This window comes from Suncus etruscus, chromosome 4, assembly GCF_024139225.1.
Source record: "Suncus etruscus isolate mSunEtr1 chromosome 4, mSunEtr1.pri.cur, whole genome shotgun sequence".
Lineage (NCBI taxonomy): Eukaryota > Metazoa > Chordata > Mammalia > Eulipotyphla > Soricidae > Suncus > Suncus etruscus.
The window spans coordinates 143,252,139-143,261,031 of NC_064851.1; positions in this window are offsets into that span (position 1 = coordinate 143,252,139).

The window sequence follows — 8,893 nt, forward strand, 5'->3', positions numbered from 1 at the left end:
GCCCATCTTTTTTTTTGGCGTTCCTCACTACTGCCCTCCATGGCTAGTGATTCTCTGTGGTGAAGTGATCAGGGGGCTACTTGGTGTGTTCCAGAGTCAGATTGAATTAGGTTGTCAAAGAGGGAAAGTAAATAATAGGTGATTTTCAAGACATGTGCCTAAAGACTTCATTCCCAAAGTCAGTCAGTTCTGAACATTGGTATATGATCCCTAAAAAGTGCACTTGAGTCTGAGGCTTACATTACAAACCTTTGTGAGAGTGATCAACAATCCTTCACTCAGACTACAGCCATTCATAAGAACTACTGCAGAATTCCTAATCTCAATTTTTGGATTTTTTAAAATTTTTTGAGCAACACCAGGTGATGTTCAGGCATTACTTCTGGCTATGTGCTCAGAAATCGCTACTGGCTTGGGGGACTAAAGGGGACGCAGGGGATCGAACCTTGGTCCATACTAGGCTAGCACAGGCAAGGTAGATGCCTTACTGCTCCGCACCACCACTCCAACCCCATATCCACCAGTTTTGGATCTCAGTTTTCTGCTTCAAATCTCTGAAACTTTAGTTTCCTTTGACCTCTTCTCTCATAGAGCTACAATTATGTTTTGGAACTCAACTTACAGATCTGCTCTATTTACCTTTGTAATAATTACAACTGGTAGGAAAATTGACTTCTATATAGCCCGCCTGGGTTTATTTCTTAGCATTCCATATAATCCCCACACTCTACTAGGAGTAATACCCAGGTGCAGAGCCAAGAGTAAATCATGAGCACTGCTGGATGTGGCCCAAGATCAATTAAAAAAAAAACTGTGATATAAACCTCAAGATCTTGTTTCTAACAGCTTTGCAAAATAGAGTGCAATATTATTAGGTTTTATCTCACCAAAATAATACTGTTTTATCTTTTTTTTAATATTTTATTTAAACAGCTTGATTACATACATGATTGTGTTTGGGTTTCAGTCATGTAAAGAACACCACCCATCACCAGTGCAACATTCCCATCACCAATGTCCCAAATCTCCTCCTCCCCACCTGACCCCCCGCCTGTACTCTAGACAGGCTATCCATTTCCATCATACATTCTCATTATTAGGACAGTTCAAAATGTAGTTATTTCTCTAACTAAACTCATCACTCTCTGCAGTGAGCTTCCTGAGGTGAGATGGAACTTTAAGCTCTTTTCTCTTTTGTGTCTGAAAATTATTATTGCAAGAATGTCTTTCATTTTTCTTAAAAACCATAGATGAGTAAGACAATTCTGTGTTTTTCTCTCTCTCCCTCTCTGACTTATTTCACTCAGCATAATAGATTCTGTGTACATCCATGTATAGGAAAATTTCATGACTTCATCTCTCTTGACAGCTGCATAATATTCCATTGTGTATATGTACCACAGTTTCTTTAGCCATTCGTCTGTTGAAGGGTATCTTGGTTGTTTCCAGAGTCTTGCTATGATAAATAGTGCTGCAATGAATATAGGTGTAAGGAAGGGGTTTTTGTATTGTATTTTTGTGTTCCTAGGGTATATTCCTAGGAGGGTATAGCTTGATCATATGGAAGCTCGATTTCCAGTTTTTGGAGGAATCTCCATATTGCTTTCCATAAAGGTTGAACTAGACGACATTCCCACCAGCAGTGGATAAGAGTTCCTTTCTCTCCACATCCCCGCCAACACTGTTTATTTTCATTCTTTGTGATGTGTGCCATTCTCTGGGGTGTGAGGTGGTATCTCATCGTTGTTTTGATTTGCATCTCCCTGATAATTAGTGATGTGGAACATTTTTTTATGTGACTTTTGGCCATTTGTATTACTTCTTTGTTCATTTCTTCTCCCCATTTTTTGATGGGATTAGATGTTTTTTTCTTGTAAATTTCTGTCAGTGCCTTGTATATTTTGGAGATTAGCCCCTTATCTGATGGGTATTGGGTGAATAGTTTCTCCCACTCAGTGGGTGGCTCTTGTATTTTGGGCACTATTTCCTTTGAGATGCAGAAGCTTCTCAGCTTAATATATTCCCATCTGTTAATCTCTGCTTTCACTTGCTTGGAGAGTGCAGTTTCCTCTTTGAAGATGCCTGTACTCTCAATGTCCTGAAGTGTTTTGCCTATGTGTTGTTGTATATATCTTATGGTTTTGGGTCTGATATCGAAGTCTTTAATTCAATTGGATTTTACCTTATTACATGATGTTTGCTGGGGATCTAAGTTCAATTGTTTGCAAGTGGCTATCCAGTTGTGCCAACACCACTTGTTGAAGAGGCTTTCCCTGCTCCATTTAGGATTTCCTGCTCCTTTATCAAAAATTAGGTGATTGTATGTCTGGGGAACATTTTCAGTGTATTCAAGCCTATTCCACTAATCTGAGGGCCTGTCCTTATTCCAATACCATGCTATTTTCATAACTATTGCTTTGTAGTAGAGTTTAAAGTTAGGGAAAGTAATTCCTCCCATATTCTTTTTCCCAATGATTGCTTTAGCTATTCTAGGGTGTTGATTGTTCCAAACGAATTTAAAAAGTGCCTGATACACTTCTTTGAAGAATGTCATGGGTATCTTTAGAGGGATCACATTAAATCTGTATAACGCCTTGGGGAGTATTGCCATTTTGATGATGTTAATCCTGCCAATCCATGAGCAGGTTATGCATTTTCATTTACGCGTGTCCTCTTATTTCTTGGAGCAGAGTTTTATAGTTTTCTTTGTATAGGTCCTTCACATTTTTAGTCAAGTTGATTCAAAGATATTGGAGTTTGTGTGGCACTATTGTGAATGGGGTTGTTTTCTTAATGTCCATTTCTTCCTTATTACTATTGGTGTATAGAAAGGCCATTGATTTTTGTGTGTTAATATGAGTCTATTGTTTCTAGAAGCTTTTTGGTAGAGTCTTTAGGTTTTTCTAAGTATAGTATCATGTCATCTGCAAACAGTGAGAGCTTGACTTCTTCCTTTCCTATCTGGATTCCCTTGATATCTTTTTCTTGCCTAATCGCTATAGCAAGTACTTTCAGTGCTATGTTGAATAGGAGTGGTGAGAGAGGACAGCCTTGTCTTGTGCCAGAATTTAGAGGGTAGGCTTTTAGTTTTTCTCCATTTAGGATAATATTTGCCACTGGCTTGTGATAGATGGCCTTAATTATTTTGAGAAAGGTTACTTCCATTCCCATCTTGCTGAGAGTTTCGATTAAGAATGGGTGTTGAGGGCCAGGAGAGATAGCACAGTGGTGATTGCCTTGCCAGCAGCCGATCCAGGAGCAAAGGTGGTTGGTTCAAATCCCGGTGTCCCATATGGTCCCCAGTGCCTGCCAGGAGCTATTTCTGAGCAGACAGCCAGGAGTAACTCCTGAACACCACGGGGTGTGACCCAAAAAACAAAACAAAACAAAACAAAAAAAATGGGTGGTGGACCTTATCAAATGCTTTCTCTGCATCTATTGATATGATCATGTGGTTTTTATTTTTCTTGTTGTTGATGTTGTGTATTATGTTGATAGATTTACAGATGTTAAACCATCCTTGCATTCCTGGGTTGAAACCTACTGGATCATAGTGGATGATCTTCTTAATGAGGTATTGATTCCTATTTGCCAGGATTTTGTTCAGGATCCTTGCATCTGCATTCAACAATGATATTGGTCTGTAATTTTCTTTTTTGGTAGCATCTCTGTGTGGTTTAGTTACCAAGGTGATGTTGGCTTCATAAAAGCTATTAGGAAGTGTGTCCGTTTGTTCAATTTCATGGAAGAGTCTTGCCAGGATTGGTAATAGTTCCTCTTGGAAAGATTGAAAGAATTCATTAGTGAATCCATCTGGGCCTGGGCTTTTGTTTTGGGGCAGACATTTGATTACCGTTTTAATTTCATCAATGTTTTATGGGGGTGTTTAGATATGCCAGATCCTCTTCCTTTAACCGTGGAAGAATATAAGAATCCAAGAATTTATCATTTCTTACAGATTCTCATTTTTAGTAGCATAGAGTTTCTCAAAGTGGTTTCTAATTACTCTTTGAATATTTGTCATATCAGTAGTTAACTCTCCTTTTTCATTCGTAATACGAGTTATCAAGTTTCTCTCTCTCTCTATTTCTTTGTTAGGTTTGCCAGTGGACTCGAAATGTTGTTTATTTTTTCAAAGAACCATCTTCTTCTTCCGTTGATCTTTTGGATTTTTTTTGGGGGGGCTTTCCACTTCGTTGATTTCTCAGCTTTCTTATTTCCTTCTTTCTTCCTATTTTTGGGTCCTTTTGTTGAGCACTTTCTATTTCTATTAGCTGTGTCATTAAGCTACTCAGGCAAGCTCCTTCTTTCTTCCTGATGTGTGCTTGCAAATCTTTAAATTTTCCTCTCAGTACTGCTTTTGCTCTGTCCCATAAGTTCTGATAGTTTGTGTCTTTATTGTCATTTGTTTCCAGGAACCTTTTGATTTCCTCCCTGATTTCATCTCGGACCCACTGTTTATTGAGTATGAGGCTGTTTAACTTCCAGGTGTTACAATTTTTCTTCTGAGTCCCTTTGGAATTCACAAATAATTTCAGAGCCTTGTGGTCAGCGAAGGTAGCCTGCAAAATTTCTATCCTCTTGATATTATGTAGGTATGTTTTATGTGCCAGCATGTTCCCATGTACATTGGAGAAGAATGTTTATCCAGGTTTCTGGGGATGGAGTGTCATATATATATATATAATTAATAATTATATATATAATATATATATATATATATATCCACTAGGCCTCATTCTTCCATTTCTCTCCTCAGGTCTAGTATATTCTTGTTGGGTTTCAGTCTGATTGACCTATCCAGTGTTGACAAAGCTGTGTTGAGGTTCCCCACAATTATTGTGTTGTTATAGATATTATTTTACAGATTTGTCTACAGTTGTATTAAATATTTTGCTGGCCCCTCATTCGGTGCATATATGTTTAGGAGAGTTATTTCTTCCTACTCTACATACCCCTTGATTAATATAAAATGTCCATCTTTGCCCCTTACAACCTTCCTGAGTATAAAGTTTGCATTATCTGATATTAGTATGGCCACTCCAGCTTTTTTATGGGTGTTGTTTGCTTGGATAATTTTTCTCCAGTCTTTTATTTTGAGTCTATATTTGTTCATCTTTGCCCCTTACAACCTTCCTGAGTATAAAGTTTGCATTATCTGATATTAGTAAGGCCACTCCAGCTTTTTTATGGGTGTTGTTTTTTATGGGTGTTGTTTGCTTGGATAAATTTTCTCCAGTCTTTTATTTCGAGTCTATGTTTGTTCTGACTGTTCAGGTGCATTTCTTGTAGGCAGCAGAATGTTGGATTGAGGTTTTTGATCCATTTAGCCACTCTGTGTCTCTTAACTGGTTCATTTAGTCCATTGACGTTGAGAGAAAGAATTGTCCTGGGATTTCATGCTATCTTATATTGAAATTTGGTGTGTCTTTTGGTTAGTCTTGTCTTAAATTAGGTCTTTCAGTTTTTCTCTTAAGACTGGTTTTGAGTCTGTAATGTTTCTGAGCTGTTTTTTGTCTGTGAAACCATGTATTCTTCCGTCAAACTGGAAAGTGAGTTTTGCTGGGTACAGTATTCTAGGTGAAGCATTCATTTCATTCAGTCTTGTCACAATATCCCACCACTGCTTTCTGGCATTTAGTGTTTCTGGTGACAGGTCTGCTGTAAATCTCAAGGATGCTTACTTGAATGTTATTCCCCTTTTGATCTTGCTGTTTTCAGAATTCTGTCTCTATCTGTGAGATTTGTCATTGTGACTAGGGTGTGTCTTGGGGTGGTTTTTCTGGGGTCTCTTTTGGTTAGTACTCTTTGAGCGTGCAGGATTTGTTCACATATTTTCTTTAGCTCTGGAAGTTTCTCTTTAATGATGTTCTTGACCATTGATTCTTCCTGGAAATTTTCTTCCTGGATCTCTGGGACTCCAATGATTCTTAAGTTGTTTCTGTTGTGCTTATCATAGACTTCTATTTTCATCTGTTCCCATTCTTTGACTAATTTTTTCATTGTCTGTTCATTTGCTTTAAGTTTTTTTCCAATCTCTCCTGCTGTATGGAATTGTTATGTATCTCATCTTCCACAGCACCAAGTCTATTCTCAGCTTCTGATACCCTGTCCCAGAGCTTATCCATTTTGTCATTCACTTTGTTTACTGAGTTTTTCAGGTCTGTTAGTTGACATGTTATTTCAGTTTGGAGTTTTGTGATTTCTGTCTTCATATTTTCTTGTTTCTTATTAGTGTTCTGTTCAACTCGATCCATGGTTTCTTTGAGTTTGTTGAGCATCTTCCATATTGCTAGTATAAAGTCCTTATCTGAGAGGTTGATTAGCTGGTTGGTCATTTTCTGGTCATCAGAATTGTCCTCTTCATTCTCTATGTCTGATGCTGGCCTGCGTTGTTTCCCCATTGTCACTCTTGTGTTGTGGGTTTTTCTACGTGTTGTGGTGGTATTCATTGGCTAAATGATGCAGGCAGCACACTCCTTTGGCTCCGCCCTTTCTGCATAGGCTGACTTGCCTCCAAGGGAGAGGAGTCCTCCGTGGATGAAGCCTCACACAGTATCAAATCTTAGGCCCGAGCACGCAGCAGAGAAGTCAGTTCGGAGAGAAATGCTTGCTTCAGTGATCCTGCACAGTTCTTAGTGTGGTTTTTTCTTCTTATTTTGATGGTGTTCTTTTCTTAGGAAGAGCACATGGCCACGTAGTGTAGTGGAGCCAAAGTGCTCTGCTGAAGCCTCTTTTCAGCCCACTCCCAAGAGGTTCACGAAACAGGATAGTAGACAGACACGCACAGGCAGCACTCACAGTTTTTCACAGTCGGGCCTCACTGGGCAGGCGTAGTTTTCACTCGCTTGCTGGGCAGCTTTAGAATGCAGTATTTTTGGGGTTCTCTTCCCAGGACTCTGAGGAGAGCTTCAAGAATTCAGGAAAGACAGAGAAATATAAGACAGGGCTCCCTTCAGGTCCGCAGTTTTCTCAGAAGAAGCACAGCAGGTTGGAGACTCTGCATGTAGAGCAATCAGCACTCTGCCTGGCAATCCCCAAAGCCAGCCATTTCTTACTCACTCACTCACTTACTGGGTAGCTTCAGAATGTAGGTTTTTTGGGGTTTGCTTCCCAGGTCTCTGAGGAGAGATTCAAGAATTCAGGAAAGACAGAGAAGCACAGGACAGGGCTCCCTTCAGGTCCTCAGTTTCCTCAGAAAAAGCACAGCAGGGTGGAGACTCTGCAGGTAGAGCCTATACTGGTTTATCTTGAATTTATCATAATAACTTTTTGAGGTAGAATAGTTTCAAAACATGACATAGTAGTTATTCAAATTTTTCATGTGAACTTTCATCTTATTTTGTGCTGCCTGTTTCCTTTTCTGATCTGAGAATCCACCAGGATTCTACTCAGTTAAAGTAAAACATTTTTGAAGAAGTGATTTATTTTCAGGGGTCAAAGCAATAGCACAGTGGCAGGGCATTTGCCTTGCAAGCAGCTGACCCAGGACATACCTGGGTTCGATCCCCGGCTTCCCAGATGTTTCCCCAAGCCAGTAGCAATTTCTGAGTGTCTAGCCAGGGGTAACCACTGAGCGTCACCGGTGGGGTCCAAAAAAACAAAAATAAAAGTCATCAATTTTTTATGAATTTTGATAACAAAGTTTCTTTCAGAAAAGCCAGTTAGTTGTCAAATACAATGTATTTCCTTTATTGTTTAAACTTAAAAATAAATTTTACTCCATTTAAATATAATTGGGGATAATAAATATAATAAAGTAAATAAAATAATAAAAATATTAACATAGATCAAATGACTGCAATTCATGCTTTGCATGTGGAGGTTTCCAGAGTACCACAATACCAGGGGAGCAACCACTGAAAACTAAGCTGGGAGTTGTCATTGAGCACTACTGAGTATGGTCCAAAAACCAATTAATAACAATAATATAATTTTAATTCAGAATCAATATCTTATGTTTACAAAATAATTATCCAGCCTACCAACAGAGATTTTTATATTCTATAACACTCTTAGCCACTTTGTAAACACTAAAATATTCATTTTTAAACCTAAGCAATTCAAAGACTTATTAGGATGTTTTTGTCTGATTTATAATGTCTTCATTCATGCTTAAATGAACCAATATTCATGGTTGAGTTTCAATCACAAAATGTATACCACCCTTACCAGTGCAATTTTCCTGGCATCAGTAACCCTCATTTCCCCCCATCAACCCTAACCCCTGCCTGTCTCTGGGACAGGCATTCTATCACTCTCAATGTTCAAGCAATAATAGACCATCCCTTTAGAAAAGGTTTTAAAGTTTAGTCTTGACCAACAGAAAAGAAAATCAAGAAACATATTAAAAATCCTAAAAGCTAATCAAATCTGTATTTTATTAAAATATTCTAAAACTTGCATATAATTAGCATGTGCTTTAGATCCCTATGGAGCTGGAGGAATTTTGCTCTCTATATTAATTACGGCAACTATAGATAGAAGACATGAGCAAATAAAATAATTTTGAGCCTCATTAAGGTTCTCATTTGGGAGATGTTGAATGTTTAGGTGATTTTGAGATTAGGAAAATATTTCTTTTTTTGTTAATTTATTTTCCTCGTACTCATCTTTTCCTTTATTTTTTTTCTGTGAAAAATAAATGAACACTCAAATAAGAAAAGCAAATTATCCAAGCTTGCTATAATTGTTAGTTTTTATACTTGCATTTTTGCAAACTCAGGTTGACAAAAGAGTGAGGGCATTAATCAGTACTGAGGGTTCAGGTACAGTGCTTTTACAGTTAAGAATGCAGATGGCATAAACCCATAGGCTTGCTTGATGGGGCATCTTATTTGCTTGGTGAAGGGTGCATACTATGCTTTTTCTAGTTAAACCCAAGTTAAAAGCA